The 18,628-nt window shown below is 41.4% G+C and overlaps 1 protein-coding gene and 2 long non-coding RNA genes across 3 annotated transcripts in view; 2 read left to right on the top strand and 1 right to left on the bottom strand.

Moving 5' to 3' along the window:
• The window catches only part of LOC311279670 (B-cell receptor CD22-like), a gene marked incomplete at its 5' end in the record, with an annotated part of 75,490 nt that overhangs the window by 11,469 nt on the left and 45,393 nt on the right, over positions 1 to 18,628 (top strand). The window lies entirely within an intron of this gene.
• Positions 4,850 to 5,188, top strand: LOC311284093. The gene is made up of 3 exons (XR_014626157.1): positions 4,850 to 4,908; positions 4,997 to 5,078; positions 5,165 to 5,188. It is a non-coding gene; the product is annotated as an uncharacterized lncRNA (long non-coding RNA).
• On the bottom strand, positions 13,027 to 18,478 carry LOC311284071. Its single transcript, XR_014626153.1, has 2 exons — positions 17,491 to 18,478; positions 13,027 to 13,262 (listed from the first exon to the last, which is right to left on the bottom strand). It is a non-coding gene; the product is annotated as an uncharacterized lncRNA (long non-coding RNA).

The following is an 18,628-nucleotide window of genomic DNA, read 5'->3' as shown; positions in this document are numbered from 1 at the left end:
GTATAATAAATAAAAGGTCTGTAAACACTTGGGCCAAATAGAGGAAATACGTCATGCAAGTAGGCAAGTGGTCAAGTGCAAAGACCGCAAGAGTGGGTATTTGGACAAGGCAGATCTCTCCCACTGTAGACTTCACTGAACCACGCCCCCCAACACATATATAATATTTTATAAAACTTTTAATGCAATGAGAATATGAAAAACTAAATGTGTAACAGTGAGACCAAAACGACAAGATATTAAGTTGAAAAATAAGCCACTGTACATTTGTTGTAGGTGTTGATAGTGACATCAGTCAGAATGGCTCCTCTTCCTCTGATCGTTCTTCTCATGATTCATGGTTAGTCAATGCAACACTTCAGAAACACTCAAGATAAATTTGATACTGCAATTTTATATGCACAAGCTGCTGCTAAATTGTTCGAAATTAATTCTGTGTTTCAGGGGTTTCTAGTGCTGATTGGAGTGTGAGTTACAGTCCTTCACACATCTGTGCACTAAAGGACTCAACAGTGATAATGAGATGCACTTATACATACCCTACTGGATATCAGATCATGAAAGTGTTCTGGACTAATAAAAATAGGCTTCAGTATCTGGGAGATAAACAGCAGAACTGCAACAATCAGACTGAGTCATGTGACACTGAAGGATGAGCACCTACTATTTCAGATTCATCACTGATAAAGACAAATGGATTGGTAAACCTGGAGTGACTCTTAGGGCCCTATCTTGCGCCCAGCGCAATTGACTTTGTACACGGACGCATGTATCATTCCTATTTTGCACCCGCGCAAAGCGGACTTTTCCCTCCACAGAAGCACGTCGGTTAACTAAGAAATACACTTGCGCTCCCCGGGGCGGTTCAGCGCAAAGAGGAGGCGTGTTCCGGCGCAAACGTTCCCTCATGCTATTTTACAGGTTTAGAAAACAATTGCGCCACTAACCGAAAAAAAACAGTTTAAAGTCAGTGGCGCGTTGCGCATGTTATTCATATGCTATTTTAAGGGCGCATGCTTGGCCTTAATCAATGGAGCGTGTGCACAACGCGCATACACTTTGATTCTCTCATCTACACACAGACGCAGCAGTTATCATTTTTGCAAATCATACATTATTACGAAAGATAGATAGATAGATAGATAGATAGATAGATAGATAGATAGATAGATAGATAGACAGTTTATTATAAAAGCATACATCTAGCTTACACATTTACCCAAATTATCATACGCCTGTTTAACTGAAGTTAATTTGGGTGTGTTTCTCCATCCCCAACGTCCCTGACGGGAACGTCGGTCTCCTCGGCTGTGAAGCGCTCCTGTCGTGCGCCTGGCAAATCCGCCGTTATAATAGGAATCCGCTTTAGAACAAGCGCGCCTGCTCTTAAAGGGAATGTGAGATGTCGCTCTGATTGGTTTATTTCACGTTACGACCAAACCACACCTATGAATAATGAAGCTACTTCAGACCAACCCCTTTTAGATTTGCGCCAGGCGCAAGAGTCATTTATCCCGCCGAGAAAATAGCAACAGCGCCAAGACCCGCCCACAAAGTTACTTGCGCTCTGCGCTTTGACACTTGCGTTTCAGATCGTTAAAATAGGGCCCCCTATGTCACAGGTGACTTTGGTGAGGTTTATCTCTTCTTCTGTACATTACATTTACATTTATTCATTTAGCTGACGCTTTTATCCAAAGCGACTTACAATTGCTATATATGTCAGAGGTCGCACGCCTCTGGAGCAACTAGGGGTTAAGTGTCTTGCTCAGGGACACATTGGTGTCTCACAGTGGATTCGAACCCGGGTCTCTCACACCAAAGGCATGTGTCTTATCCATTGTGCCACCACCACACACATTATGTTGAAAAATAATTTGCGTAAGACAGCAGCACTAGATATAATGTGTGTGTTGTGTTCAAATCTTCAGGTGGAGTCTCCTGAGAGAGTAACAGAGGGAGATTCAGTCAATTTGAGATGTAAAAGCAGCTGCGCTCTGAATACACATATGGGATCATCGTAGGGATCACAACGTAGGGATCGCAACATATGGACCCAGCCTAGCACAAGTTCCACCAGTGCATACGAGCGGTAGGCCTGGCTTTGGACGCTCCACCGCGTACGTCGCCGGAGGGTGTGGAGGAACTCACCAGGGTTCGGTTTAAGAGGGAACTCTACTGGAGCAAGAATTGCGAACATATCCAGTCCAAGCAGGGGAATGGCGCAGCAAGCCGACACTTCGAACCGGGCTCAGTGAAACTGGCATCTGAGAAGGGAGCCCACGGGAAGCAGCGGTTCGACTGTAGTTGTCGCCCAGCACCCAACTCTAGAAAATTTGTCAGCGAAGGAAGCTGTGTCAACGCCTCAGCGGGACCACACACTCACTTCAGAGAAGCTCACCACCTAGGTGGACACGTGCATCTTGGGAATTTCACCAAGATGAAGGCAGCCACCATTCCAGTGGGCCAATCTCGCTTGGAAACAGCCTTCCCTTTCTGCTGATTTCCTTAAAAGACAAGAGCTGGTCTGAGGTCCTTAGACTTGCGTTCTGTGCACATATAACCGCAACGAAGCGGACGGACAGAGAAAGCCAGGGCTGGATCTGCCTCCTCCGGGTCAGCGCTTGCAGGCTCACTACCTGGTCCCACCTTTAGGGAGAGGTAGGAACCTTGGGCACATATCCAGGCTGGGGTCTCAGCTCGTGAGAGTTAGCCTGCCCGAATTCCAGGCACAACTCGTTGACGGAAAGCGAGCAAGTCCCTACCCTCTAGTAGAGGCCATGCGAGCAGGAGAACTGTTTCTTTAAAAACAGAATTTTTAGCTCACTGCCTGCAGTGGCTTCAAGGGCGGTCTCTGCAGTGCAGTAGCACCAGAGATAAGGCCCAAGAGGGGCGCAAAGCAGATTAATTTCCCTTGCTCCCTCAGGAACCTTACGATCAGGATGTGCTTCCCATGCTACTGCATCATGATGTGCGTCAAAAACTAGAGGCAACATCATTCTGAGGGTGGAGGACACAGCTCTCACTCCAGCCCATCTTGCAGGAAAGAGAGCACTGAAATGACCGAACGCCTTCAGGATCTCCTCACGGAGAGAAGACTCCACTTCTATTTGGCCTAAGCAAAACTTCCTCTTAGGGGGTGCTCTCGCAGAAGTGATGGTGAGTACCACATAATCCTGCGGTAGTTACCTGAACCTCCCCGTCCAAATTTAGGACCGGTCTGAAATCCCTCCAAGGGTCAGAACGCGGGTGCCATCATGCCCCGTCCCTGACAATGTTTTCAGGGGAAAGTCAGGAAGCTGTCGAGGGGAGCCCCGGGGCCAGCTGAGAACCAGTGTCTGTCCAAGGGTTGTCCGCTCGGACAGAAAGAACACAATTGGCAGAGGAATGAATCCGGAGAGCCAAACAGATGTAACTGTGAAGCTTCTGACTCCAAGGAGGAGGTGACGTGCGAGTTGTGACATGCGAGGGAAGCTTAGCGCAACGGTCGCAATGCTGTCTTTTCAGACCAGTACCAGCTCGCTGAGCAGCGGTGGCTCAAAGCGAGGTGAACTGCAACAACTCGAGGCAATGAATGCCAATGCAGTCGGAGGTCGCCCAGGCCTCCGTTAAAGCATGCCCTTTGTACATGGCCCCTCAGTCGGTCTTAGTGGACCTTGTTCTAGGAGCGGTTGGCCCGGAAAACGAAGGGTCTGATCACGGGCTGAGGGTTTGGCGGCAGGCAGAGGTGAACTGTTGTCACACAGGGCATGCTGCTCTGCCACGGTCACCTCGGGACTCGACCATGAAGCCAGTGCTGAAGCAGTCTTCATATGGAGGAAGCCATGTGGCTGCGTCTGCCATATGCCCCAGGAGCCTCTTCTCACTTCCATAGCACCGACCGGACACACTCTCTTCTTGAAGAGGTTTGTTGGACCGGGTCCATCTCCATACCGGAAAAGAGATACTCAGACCATGGGCGAGATTATTCTCTCCCAGTTGACCTGAAAACCCAACTGGCTATGGAGCACACGAAGGGTAGGACTCAGTACTGATACTTCAAACCCTCAAACGCAACACACATGATGGCCTGTGGTGCGGAAGGTTAGAAATCTGAAGTAGATGTCGTTCAGGTCAAACGCTGCAGACCAAGCTTGGGGGCGGTGGATTCTGAAAAATGCCTCTCTTGTGTTAGCCACTTGGATGGAGGCTTTCGAAAAAGGGCCTGTTTCAAGTGACACAGATCCAAGATCACAACCCACCACAAATTAGGTACCATGAAGAACGAGTTTATAAAAACTGGCCTTCATATCGGCTGGAGGGGGCGGCTATATCACGTCCTTCGCCAGTAGGACAGCGACATGTGTGCACAAGACAGGAGCACTGCTTAACACTATGTGTGATGAACATCACTGAGCTTGAGGAGCATATCTGCTCAACATCTAAGTGTGATGACTATCACTGAACTTGAGCGAGCGGCGAGCGATTATGAATCGCATAGCCAAGACTGATGGTCACAGTCTGGTTCCGGACCGGTTGGAAAGCTCTTTCCGCTTCTACGAACCAGGCCCAGGCCCAGAAGACCAGAAATACTCTAATGGCGTGACGTTAAATGTCATGTGTGAGTTAATGATGGTTGAGTATCTGTGACATTAAATCCTCTAAACATCTTAACATAAACATAATTCCAAGTTTAATATGATTGTTAATGATATCAATGTTTCTCTGTTTTAGACCCTCCCAGGACTCTGAACTGCATCAGTGACTCAAACCCTCCTGCTCTGAACTTCAGCTGGTTAAAGGAGAATGAAACCTCAGCTGTTGGATCTGGACAGAGTTTCAGTGCACTACAGAGTGGACGCTTCTACTGTCAGGCTCACAGTCAACATGGATCTTAGAGATCAGACACTGTAACTGTCACTGTTAAAGGTAGAGTGGCTCATATACTGTACTTACATTACTCTTTTTAAATGGAGGTAAACTGATCAGTTTATCTTTATCTTTCCTCTTGTCCCAGTGAAATATTGGAAGATATATCATACAGTAGTTGTAGTATCACTTGGAGTTGTAGCTGCTGTCATCATTGTGTTACTAACCTGGTAAGAGTCTGAATTTATTTTTATTTTTTTATTTATGTAGTTTAATATTATGTTGTATTAATATAATACTTTTTCTTTTCGAGCAGCTGTATGTACAGGAAGAAAGTCCAAGGTCAGTCTGTTTGAGTACAATATGGGCTCAAATACAGGGTTTGCCACTGAAGATGAACTGATCGCAGCACTCCTGGATTTCTCACATTTCTTTCTGTTTTCTTCCTCTTAGTCCACCACAAACAATTCTGATGGCATAAGTGTGAACTCGAAAATAGGCTGATTTCATATGTGTATGAGAATGTGGTGGTACGTTTACTTAATTTTCTTTGAGCCTACGCTAATTCCAAAATTAGTTTTGTTTGAATTTTTATCCTGGTTCTCACGTTTTCTTCTATCTCTCTTCCATTAAGGTTGTTCATCCTTGCACCAATGCTCCTAAAATGACCATCCCTCTGTATGAGAATGTAACAATTTATGAGAATCTTACCGTAAGTGTCCAGCTTTTCATTGTCAGTCAATAGCGATTAGTCTTTTGCTATTAAATGTCCAGTCTTCTCTTGACACCACTGCAGACAGACTTTGAGTGTGCCTTTTAAACATTTCAAAATAGTTGAACTTGGTAAATGGATATAATTTTTGTCTCATTTTTGTCTCAGTCTAACAGGAATATGCTGTAGTGGATGATGGCACACAACAAAACATTACAGTCTTCATGCAACTGTGTGGGTGGAGCCTTGGATGATTGACAGGAGTGTCTGATGAGGATTTACTGGAGTATTTTGAAAAGATTGAGGAAAGTGTGACAGTGGATACAAGTAGAAGTTATCATGAAAAAATATTGTTGCTTTATGCATTGTGACGTTTGATTATATTTGCTTATAGTTTTATTTATTTATTTTGTAATTTATGAATTCGATTTTTGTTGTTTGTGTCACTGTAAACGTGCTCAGTGTAGGAATACAAATGTTACACTTTTAATATTTAACATTTTGAATTAATCTTTCATTTAATAAATTAGTTTATACTACAGGGCTGTTGAATGCTTGAATGTGATTGGTTGAAAAATGTTCTTAGGTGTGCAATTATATTCATGAAAATGCACAGTTCTATATCAGTACAGTTCCATATAATTTTGACAAATTATTTCAGTTATTTTAAAGGTCCTTACAGCCAAATATAGCAAAAGAACCAAAACCCACAACGACACTGAGACTCGAGTAATTCACATACGTTTAATCTCTCTCTCTTTCTCTCACTCTAATAACTGCATTAGTCTGCTATCAATGGCTGAAGCCTCCATTTCTAGCTCTAAAGGTTTTGTTTGAAATGTTTCAATCTTTTTTGAAATTGCAACGGATGCTTGGGATTAGACGCATAAGAAATAAGCATAAGAAATCATCAACATGAACGTTTTAAGGACAAAAACCTGACAAATGTCTTGAAATATATCATCTGAACAATATTTTGAGGTGTAGTAACCGTAGTAAAAGCGGAATAATTGAGTCTGCATGGTCCATTGAATTATTGAAAAATAATGCACACCCGATATGTAATGCCGTGACCGTATTTCCAGCTAGCTCGTGCATAATTTTTATAATAATTCAACGGCCCGGAGTCAATTATTCCTTACAGTCTCAATACTACTACCCATGGATGCTCACTTTTCACAATCCAATGAACATCCTATGGATAATATCAAGTCCAAAGCTAAAAAAAATATTGTCAGGGTACTGACAACTAGGCTATTGAGACTAGTAACTTCCTTCAATTTGATAAATATTAGAACCTTATTGTGTAAGAAACATAGGGGGAACGGAATCCGACGGCAAATAGTTCAGCTGTCGAAATCCGTTCCCCCACTCCCATTATGAGAGGTGTTGATGTAATGGCTTAAAAAATGCTGATTCTATTTTTGTGAGTGTATGGAGCTTAAACAGCATCAATTTGATAAATATAAGAACCTCAGTGTGTCAGAAATATGGGGGGAACAGAATCCGACGGCAAAAAGAAAAACAGTTGTCAGAATCCGTTCCCCCACTCCCATTATGAGAGGTGTTGATGTAATGGCTTAAAAAATGCTGATTCTATTTTGTGTGTGGATGGAGCTTAACTTGCAACAGTTTAAAGAATATATTTTTTGCCTTTTATTATGATAGGAAAGTATAGTATCAAGAAAGTTCGACGACCCTGGACTTGAACTCGGGTTGCCCAAAGCTAAAAAAAATATTGTCAGGGTACTGACAACTAGGCTATTGAGACTAGTAACTTCCTTCAATTTGATAAATATTAGAACCTTATTGTGTAAGAAACATAGGGGGAACGGAATCCGACGGCAAATAGTTCAGCTGTCGAAATCCGTTCCCCCAGTCCCATTATGAGAGGTGTTGATGTAATGGCTTAAAAAATGCTGATTCTATTTTTGTGAGTGTATGGAGCTTAAACAGCATCAATTTGATAAATATAAGAACCTCATTGTGTCAGAAATATGGGGGGAACAGAATCCGACGGCAAAAAGAAAAACAGTTGTCAGAATCCGTTCCCCCACTCCCATTATGAGAGGTGTTGATGTAATGGCTTAAAAAATGCTGATTCTATTTTGTGTGTGGATGGAGCTTAACTTGCAATAGTTTAAAGAATATATTTTTTGCCTTTTATTATGATAGGAAAGTATAGTATCAAGAAAGCTCGATGACCCGGGACTTGAACTCGGATCGCCCCAAAGCTAAAAAGAAATATTGTCAGGGGACTGACCACTAGGCTATTGAGGCTAACAAAATGCTACAATTTAATAAATATTAGAACCTTATTGTGTAAGAAACATAGGGGGAACGGAATCCGACGGCAAAAAAACAGCTGTCGGAATCCGTTCCCCCACTCCCATTATGAGAGGTGTTGATATAATGGCTTAAAAAATGCTGATTCTATTTTGTGTGTGGATGGAGCTTAACTTGCATCAGTTTAACGCCCGTTTCACACATACTCCGTTTGCAGTGCGTATGCGGTGCGTATTTTTTTCCGTACCCATGTTAACAGGTCAGAGCTTTCACACTGCACGCGGTTGCAGTCCGTCGATCCGTTCCAGTTGCGGTGCGTATACAGCAGTGCAGCGATCGTTTCCGCACCGAGTCTATTTTTGCTGTGCTGCAAACGCTGAATTAAAGTGACAGCACATGGTTCGTGGTCAAAATGAACACAGATTGACCTGAAAATGTAATTTCACCAAAAATGCGATTAATTAAATAAAATATAGTAATCTCACCATAAATGTATTTAATTAAATACTACTTTTTTCACTTTAAGACCAGGGTAAAGCAAGGAAAGCTACAATTTACCTCAACAAGGCGACATAATGAACAACATTCGTGGAGGTGGAAAAACAAGTTCTTTGTGACATGCAAGATTTATTGTATTAAAATTTAAATGAAAAAGAAAAGGCATGAGAGTCGGCTGTTTTTGTCAATTTTAAGTTTTAATTTAAAATGTTTGCGATTTAATATAAGTAGCCTACATGGTTAAATATTTGACCACTTGCTTGAGCAACTTAATATAAGTAGAAGTAATGCATTGAATAATAGGCTGACGTTGTTTAAATTGTGTTTAAACGTGCATTCGTCTATTAAAGAGTGTATATGTATAAAGAGCATCGCAATGCTGAGACGTTAAGACCGGCGTAAATCAAGGGAAAATACAATTTACTTCAACAAGACAACGTAATGAACACACTCGTCTCTCATTCGTGGAGGTGGAAAAACAAGTTCTTATTGTGACATGCAAGAATTATTGTATAAAGATTTAAATTATGCAAAACGAAAGGGTAGTCTGCTGTTTTTGTCAATTTTAAGTTTTAATTTAAAATGTAGGCTATGCGATTTTAATATAAGTACAAGTCAAAATATTTTACCACTTGCTTGAGCAACTTAATATATAATTATATATAAGTAATGCATTTAATATGTTGTTTAAATTGTGTTTAAACGTGAAATACGTCTATTAAAGTGTGTATATGTGTGCAAAGAGAATCGCAATGCTGACAAAAAACTCTTTTTTAAATAAAAGTTGAAATACAAATAGTGAGTAGGCTATGTATTTGTGGTATAGCCTACAGCAGCGGATCAGTTACGCACTGCAAACGCAGCATATGTGAAAGCACTATTGCGCGTGCTGCTCCTGCACTGCATACGCACTGCAACACGCACCGCATATGCACTGCACACGGAGTATGTGTGAAACGGGCGTAAATAATATATTTTTTGCCTTTTATTATGATAGGAAAGTATAGTATCAAGAAAGTTCGATGACCCGGGACTTGACATCGGGTCGCCCCAAAGCTAAAAAGAAATAATGTCAGGGGACTGACCACTAGGCTATTGAGACTAATAAAATGCTACAATTTAATAAATATTAGAACCTTATTGTGTAAGAAACATAGGGGGAACGGAATCCGACGGCAAAAAAACAGCTGTCGGAATACGTTCCCCCACTCCCATTATGAGAGGTGTTGATGTAATGACTTAAAAAAAGCTGATTCTATTTTGTGTGTGGATGGAGCTTAACTTGCAACAGTTTAAAGAATATATTTTTTGCCTTTTATTATGATAGGAAAGTATAGTATCAAGAAAGTTCGACGACCCTGGACTTGAACTCGGGTTGCCCAAAGCTAAAAAAAATATTGTCAGGGTACTGACAACTAGGCTATTGAGACTAACAACTTCCTTCTATTTGATAAATATTAGAACCTTATTGTGTAAGAAACATAGGGGGAACGGAATCCGACGGCAAATAGTTCAGCTGTCGAAATCCGTTCCCCCACTCCCATTATTAGAGGTGTTGATGTAATGGCTTAAAAAATGCTGATTCTATTTTGTGTGTGGATGGAGCTTAACTTGCATCAGTTTAAAGAATATATTTTTTGCCTTTTATTATGATAGGAAAGTATAGTATCAAGAAAGTTCGACGACCCGGGACTTGAACTCGGGTCGCCCCAAAGCTAAAAATAAATATTGTCAGAGGACTGACCACTAGGCTATTGAGGCTAACAAAATGCAGCAATTTAATAAATATTAGAACCTTATTGTGTAAGAAACATAGGGGGAACGGATTCCGATGGCAAAAAAACAGCTGTCGAAATCCGTTCCCCCACTCCCATTATGAGAGGTGTTGATGTAATGACTTAAAAAATGCTGATTCTATTTTGTGTGTGGATGGAGCTTAACTTGCAACAGTTTAAAGAATATATTTTTTGCCTTTTATTATGATAGGAAAGTATAGTATCAAGAAAGTTCGATGACCCGGGACTTGAACTCGGGTCGCCCCAAAGCTAAAAAGAAATATTGTCAGGGGACTGACCACTAGGCTATTGAGGCTAACAAAATGCTACAATTTAATAAATATTAGAACCTCATTGTGTAAGAAACATAGGGGGAACGGAATCCGACGGCAAAAAAACAGCTGTCGGAATCCGTTCCCCCACTCCCATTATGAGAGGTGTTGATGTAATGGCTTAAAAAATGCTGATTCTATTTTGTGTGTGGATGGAGCTTAACTTGCATCAGTTTAAAGAATATATTTTTTGCCTTTTATTATGATAGGAAAGTATAGTATCAAGAAAGTTCGATGACCCGGACTTGAACTCGGGTCGCCCCAAAGCTAAAGAGAAATATTGTCAGGGGACTGACCACTAGGCTATTGAGACTAACAAAATGCTACAATTTAATAAATATTAGAACCTTATTGTGTAAGAAACATAGGGGGAACAGAATCCGACGGCAAAAAAACAGCTGTCGGAATCCGTTCCCCCACTCCCATTATGAGAGGTGTTGATGTAATGGCTTAAAAAATGCTGATTCTATTTTTGTGAGTGTATGGAGCTTAAACAGCATCAATTTGATAAATATAAGAACCTCATTGTGTCAGAAATATGGGGGGAACAGAATCCGACGGCAAAAAGAAAAACAGTTGTCAGAATCCGTTCCCCCACTCCCATTATGAGAGGTGTTGATGTAATGGCTTAAAAAATGCTGATTCTATTTTGTGTGTGGATGGAGCTTAACTTGCATCAGTTTAAAGAATATATTTTTTGCCTTTTATTATGATAGGAAAGTATAGTATCAAGAAAGTTCGATGACCCGGGACTTGAAATCGGGTCGCCCCAAATCTAAAAAGAAATATTGTCAGGGGACTGACCACTAGGCTATTGAGACTAATGAAATGCTGCAATTTAATAAATATTAGAACCTTATTGTGTAAGAAACATAGGGGGAACGGAATCCGACGGCAAAAAAACAGCTGTCGGAATCCGTTCCCCCACTCCCATTATGAGAGGTGTTGATGTAATGACTTAAAAAATGCTGATTCTATTTTGTGTGTGGATGGAGCTTAACTTGCAACAGTTTAAAGAATATATTTTTTGCCTTTTATTATGATAGGAAAGTATAGTATCAAGAAAGTTCGATGACCCGGGACTTGAACTCGGGTCGCCCCAAAGCTAAAAAGAAATATTGTCAGGGGACTGACCACTAGGCTATTGAGGCTAGCAAAATGCTACAATTTAATAAATATTAGAACCTTATTGTGTAAGAAACATAGGGGGAACGGAATCCGACGGCAAAAAAACAGCTGTCGGAATCCGTTCCCCCACTCCCATTATGAGAGGTGTTGATGTAATGGCTTAAAAAATGCTGATTCTATTTTGTGTGTGGATGGAGCTTAACTTGCATCAGTTTAAAGAATATATTTTTTGCCTTTTATTATGATAGGAAAGTATAGTATCAAGAAAGTTCAACGACCCTGGACTTGAACTCGGGTTGCCCAAAGCTCAAAAAAATATTGTCAGGGTACTGACAACTAGGCTATTGAGACTAATAACTTCCTTCAATTTGATAAATATTAGAACCTTATTGTGTAAGAAACATAGGGGGAACGGAATCCGACGGCAAATAGTTCAGCTGTCGAAATCCGTTCCCCCACTCCCATTATGAGAGGTGTTGATGTAATGGCTTAAAAAATGCTGATTCTATTTTTGTGAGTGTATGGAGCTTAAACAGCATCAATTTGATAAATATAAGAACCTCAGTGTGTCAGAAATATGGGGGGAACAGAATCCGACGGCAAAAAGAAAAACATTTGTCAGAATCCGTTCCCCCACTCCCATTATGAGAGGTGTTGATGTAATGGCTTAAAAATGCTGATTCTATTTTGTGTGTGGATGGAGCTTAACTTGCAATAGTTTAAAGAATATATTTTTTGCCTTTTATTATGATAGGAAAGTATAGTATCAAGAAAGTTCGATGACCCGGGACTTGAACTCGGATCGCCCCAAAGCTAAAAAGAAATATTGTCAGGGGACTGACCACTAGGCTATTGAGGCTAACAAAATGCTAGACCATTTTTGGGGATTTCCGCCTGGATTTTCCTACCGAAATTGAAAAGCCTCCCATTTCCACATATTTTTTCCAAAATAGACAATTTTGGTGTCATTTTACAGGAAACCCTTTGCAGATTCATAAAACAGTGTTAAAAGTGATAAACATTTAAGTATATGTTGTCTGAGCTGTAATAAAACAAAAAAAAAATAGGCGCTTTTTGATTTTTTAATTTTAAATTCATTTTTGAAAGTGTGTAACTCAGGCCCTGTGGGGTCTAGCAACATGCAGACACTTATGGCTGTTTCCTCTAGATGCCAGCAAACACTGGAAAAAATAATTTTTTCTCTATACTAAAAAATGAAAAAGATGTGCATATTAATCTGAAGGGAGGAATATTACCTTTTTGTTATGTAATTTCCACCTACCCAAATCTAAACTCTGCTCATACCCATATACAGTGGAATATATGCAATTTTCCAGTGTCATTTTACAGAAAACACTTTGAAATTATATAAAACACTGCTGGATGTGATAAATATTATAGTATATGGTGTCTGTGATATAATAAACAGAAAGAAAAAAATGGGCGCTTTATGATTTTTATCATTTTATTCTTTCAGAAGATACAAGACTTATCATTTTACAAATGATTTGCCTAAAATCTGTGGTCTATTACAATCTAGAACAGGATCCTCATACTCCAGATTTATATCATTCATTATATGGGCATCAGTTTTATCACCTGTGTTGTGCATCACCTCAACATCACCGGCCAGCCTCCTGGAGATCTGATGGCAGCTGTGCCAACACTGCCCAAAGTGCCAATCTTCAACAGAACATGAAACAAAGAAAAAACACTATTTATACATAGTTTCTGCACTGTAATAATATCCATTTCACAATATCAAAATGTAGATTTACTGAAATGACCATTTTATTCCACTTATGGAAAGTTGGAAGCTATTGCGCAATCATCGATCCAAGATGGCGGCGCGAGTACATCGCGAGGCTCGCGGTCTCTCCAGATTCTGTAATTTAGCAGTATTTTTCTTGCTCATTTCGGGTCTGTTCGTCCAGAACAGTTGTGCCTTAACATCGTACACCCAAGGTGAGCTTTTGGATATTGGTTTGCGAATTTCCGACAGTTTTATGGACAACCTTCGACTCCTTCCTGAGATCGCCAGATCACCCGAGGCTATGCACTCTGCCCGGCCGGGCGGAAGTGCTCGCAGGCGCCGGCGAGATCGTAAACAAAGGCGGGGGAAGCGCGGAGGACTAAGAGCTAAGCTAAAGCTAACACCACACCGGCTCTCTTTACCCAGCATTTTCCTTGCCAATGTACGGTCGCTGTTGAACAAAATGGAGGAGATTCGACTCAACATCACATACAGCAAGAGACTTTTGAACTGTAATGTTCTAATTTTCACGGAAACATGGTTAAACAGCGGAATACCGGACAACGCTATTGAGCTAGCGGGACGCCATACATTCCGGGCGGATAGAACATTACATGGCTCCGGTAAGACCAGAGGTGGTGGATTGTGCATTTACATTAACAAAGCTTGGTGCACAAACTCTGCTATTGTTGGGAGACATTGTTCAGCTAACCTTGAGTTTCTCATGGTTAAATGTAGACCGTTTTATCTACCGCGGGAGTTCACTTCCACTATTATAACTGCAGCCTATATTCCCCCGGATGCTGATGCCAAGTTTGCTATGAAAGAACTTCACGCAGCCATCAGTAAACAACAGACCGTTCACCCGGAAGCTGCGTTTATTGTTGCGGGTGATTTTAATCATTCAAACTTAAAGTCAGTGCTACCGAAATTTCACCAGCATGTTTCCTGTCACACCAGAGGAAACAAAACCTTAGACCATGTTTACACAAACATGGCTGAAGCTTACGTCGCGACACCCCTCCCCCACTTGGGACAGTCAGATCACCTTTCTTTGTTCCTCACCCCCAAATATGCACCTCTGATCAATCGCGTGAAGCCATCAGTGAAGACCATCAAGGTGTGGCCTGCGGGGGCAGATTTCTCACTCCAGGAAAGGTTTCTACACACAGACTGGAGTATGTTTGCTTCTCAAGCCACCAGTGGCTCTCACACGGACATTGACTGCTACACCTCCTCTGTACTGGATTATATTAATACCACCATTGACAGTGTTACAACCCAGAAGCAGATCACCACATACCCAAATCAGAAGCCATGGATGAACAGGGAAGTGCGACTCCTATTGAAGACACGCAATACTGCCTTCAGATCAGGAGATGCACAAGCCTATAGCACATCCAGAGCAAATCTGAAAAGGGGCATCAAAGAGGCCAAGCACTGCTACAAGCTTAAGATAGAGGGACACTTTTCCAACGCTGACCCTCGGCGCATGTGGCAGGGCATTCAGGCCATCAGTGACTACAAACCCTCTCACTCCACCCCCGCAGCCACTGATGTCAACTTCCTGAACGAGCTAAATGACTTTTATGCTCGCTTTGAAAGAGACAACAGAGAAACTGCCACCAAGCTCAAATCCTCAGCTGACCACCCACCGATCACACTCTCCTCCACAGATGTCTGCAATGCACTGAGCAGGATCAGCGCGCACAAGGCTGCTGGACCAGACAACATCCCTGGACGCGTACTCAGGGCATGTGCGGAGCAGCTCGCTGGGGTTTTTACAGACATTTTCAACCTGTCTCTTGCCCAAGCAACTGTACCAACATGCTTTAAATGCACTTCCATTGTGCCAGTGCCAAAACACTCCAGCCCGAAGTGCCTTAATGACTACCGCCCTGTAGCACTCACACCCATCGTAATGAAGTGCTTTGAGCGGCTGGTCCTGGCACACCTAAAAGACTCTCTACCATCCACATTGGACTCACACCAGTTTGCCTACCGTAGCAATAGGAGCACAGAGGATGCAGTCTCCATGGCACTGCACTCTGTGCTCACACATCTGGACAATAAGAACACTTATGCACGCATGCTGTTTGTTGACTTCAGCTCAGCATTCAACACTGTCATCCCAACTAAGTTAATAGCCAAACTTGGAGACCTGGGCTTCAACACCTCCATGTGCAACTGGATTTTGGACTTCTTGACCAACAGACCCCAGAATGTTCGATCAGGCTCCAACTGCTCCACATCCATCACACTCAACACTGGTGTACCACAGGGCTGTGTGCTAAGCCCGTTCCTCTACTCCCTCTTCACCTCCGACTGCAAGCCTGTGTACGGATCTAATTCCATCGTCAAGTTTGCGGACGACACTACGGTGATTGGTCTCATCAGCAACAACGATGAGACTGCCTATAGGGAGGAGATCAAGCACCTGGCCACATGGTGCACCGAAAATAACCAGCTCCTCAACACCACCAAAACGAAGGAGCTCATCGTGGACTTCAGGAAAGTGTCAAGAGGCACACACGACACCATCCACATCAATGGAATGGCTGTTGAGCGTGTCTCCAGTTTCAAGTTCCTGGGGACCCACATCTCGGCGGACATGACCTGGACAACCAACACCTCCAGCCTGGTCAAGAAGGCTCACCAGCGCCTCTTCTTCCTGAGGACACTGAGGAAGAATCAGCTTTCCTCCACTATCCTGGTGAACTTCTATCGCTGTGCAATAGAAAGCATCCTGACCAACTGTGCTACAGTGTGGTATGGGAGCTGTTCTGTTGCAGAGCGCAAGGCACTGCAGCGGGTGGTGAAAACCGCCCAGCGCATCACTGGGACTCCACTACCTGCCATCGAGCACATCCAGAGGAAACGCTGTCTGCATCGAGCTCGCAGCATCCTTAAGGACTCCTCTCACCCAGCCCACAGACTGTTTTCTCTCCTGCCTTCCGGCAGGCGTTTCAGGTGCCTCCGGACCAGGACCAGCAGACTAAAGAACAGTTTTTTCCCCAGAGCTGTCTCTTTATTAAACTCTAACCCTCATTGATCCCACTCCCCTCATATACTGATTGACTCTCCTCTCCCTCCTCACACCTGCCTCCATTTTGTTATTTGTTATTTGTTATTTGCAATACTATAATGTTCATTTGCACTGCTGACTGTTATTACAGTAACAACTGTTTACATATGCATCTTGCACTACTACCTTGACTGGAATATGCTCATTTGCACTGCCGACTGTTTATTTACAGTACCGACTGTTATATATACATTGCAATATCGTACCTTAACTGTAATATGCAATTACTTTCCACTGCACTCACTCGGATAGCTTCTGTCCAAACTTTATTTGCACTACTTTAAATCCATTGTTATACTGCTCATTAGCCTAACTTATACATATATCTATTTGTAAAATTCTGTTTATAGTAATATCCATCTGTATATTATGCTCACATTCTGTTTATAGTAACAGCCATCTGTATATATATTCATAGTACATATCTATCTGTAAAATTATGTTTATAGTAACAGCCATCTGTATATTATATTCAGTACATATCTATCTGTAAACATTCTGTTTATAGTAATAGCCATCTGTATATATATTCATAGTACATATCTATCTGTAAAATTCTGTTTATAGTAACAGCCATCTGTATATTATATTCAGTACATATCTATCTGTAAACATTCTGTTTATAGTAATAGCCATCTGTATATTATTATATTCAGTACATATCTAGCTGTAAATTCTGTTCACAGTAATAGTTATCTGTATATTATATTCATAGGACAATCTATCTGTAAATTTTTGTTTATAATAGTATTCAACTCTATATTTATTCAGTACATATCCATGTTCTGCACTTATGAACCACTGTATATCCTGCACTTGCTGCTATTGCACTTCTGGTTAGACCTAAACTGCATTTCGTTGCCTTGTACCTGTACTTGTGTAATGACAATAAAGTTGAATCTAATCTAATCTAATCTAATCATACTTTCCATTTCCAAAACGTTTGACATTTCTTTTCAAATAATAGTTTATCAGATTGGTTGCTGTGCTTTCACATTTAAAACTAACAATAACTTTATCAAAAAATGTATATAAACATTGTAAATGCTGAAAAACCATAAGGTTATACGTACCCAAATGGTCAGTGCGTCTGAAGAGTGCGCATTCAAAACTTCTCCAAAACGCCCATTTAGAAACCAGTTGCACTTCCAAAGATCGCTTTTATCAATGCTTTTATCTTGCTATATGCAATTATAAAAATCAAAACAGTTCATAAACTATAAAAACTATAATAACACACGCAAACTCCCGAATATTTTACTCCAAAGAGAGCTTTCGCGCTGACCCGGAAGTGATCAAGTGAGCGCACCCATAGCGCGTCCGTCTGTCTCTTGAACTCGCGTCCGTCTCTCTCTGATATCCCGCGAGCTTAGTTCCGGGTAGATATATATACTAAATGACTTTCCTTAGCAGTAGCACAAAGTAGGCTCGCGCCTGTACAGATGGGTTAGAGATCCAGTGTCTTGCGCTCAGAGCGCGTCTTCTCTCAGTTCATTCGAAAAGGTTTTTCTTACCAACGAAAGCTCACAGAAACGTGAAAATGGTCTCTTTTTAAAGATAACATCCTAAGCTAAAAGGTGATATAGATTATGTGGCTGTTTGCGGCTGACTGAAGCCGTCATCGGAGCAGGAATGTGATACTTTTATCTGTCATCTCTGTTTGATTTTATTTCACTGCGCGATTCTTTTGAAGATATTTCGGTCTATGATTGTCTCACAATGTAATAATCTACATCGTCAAATTCCTTAGAATGAGAGCTTTCTTGTGATATATGACTTGACTGTTTTGTGAAATATATAAAAAATAAATATTTGTAGAAATATTTCTTCGCAATCATAAAGCGGAATTTTTTGCCTGAGACCAATGCATATTTAAGCTAATATTTCATTCGACATGTATCATGAAAACGAAAGTGATGGTATTCTTTGTAAAGCTTAGATTCTAAGCTTTAAAATGATACCATGAATTGTCTAATACCATATAAGGAAGTTTATTAAAAGAACGTACGAACATCATAACAAAGATTTTAAATCCCGGTACCGGGTTGGTGGAGTTTATGTGGTTAATAAATATTAGAACCTTATTGTGTAAGAAACATAGGGGGAACAGAATCCGACGGCAAAAAAACAGCTGTCGGAATCCGTTCCCCCACTCCCATTATGAGAGGTGTTGATGTAATGGCTTAAAAAATGCTGATTCTATTTTTGTGA

Source organism: Rutilus rutilus (genome assembly GCF_951802725.1).
Source record: "Rutilus rutilus genome assembly, chromosome: 2".
Taxonomy (NCBI): domain Eukaryota; kingdom Metazoa; phylum Chordata; class Actinopteri; order Cypriniformes; family Leuciscidae; genus Rutilus; species Rutilus rutilus.
This window is presented reverse-complemented; position numbering and strand designations above follow the sequence as displayed.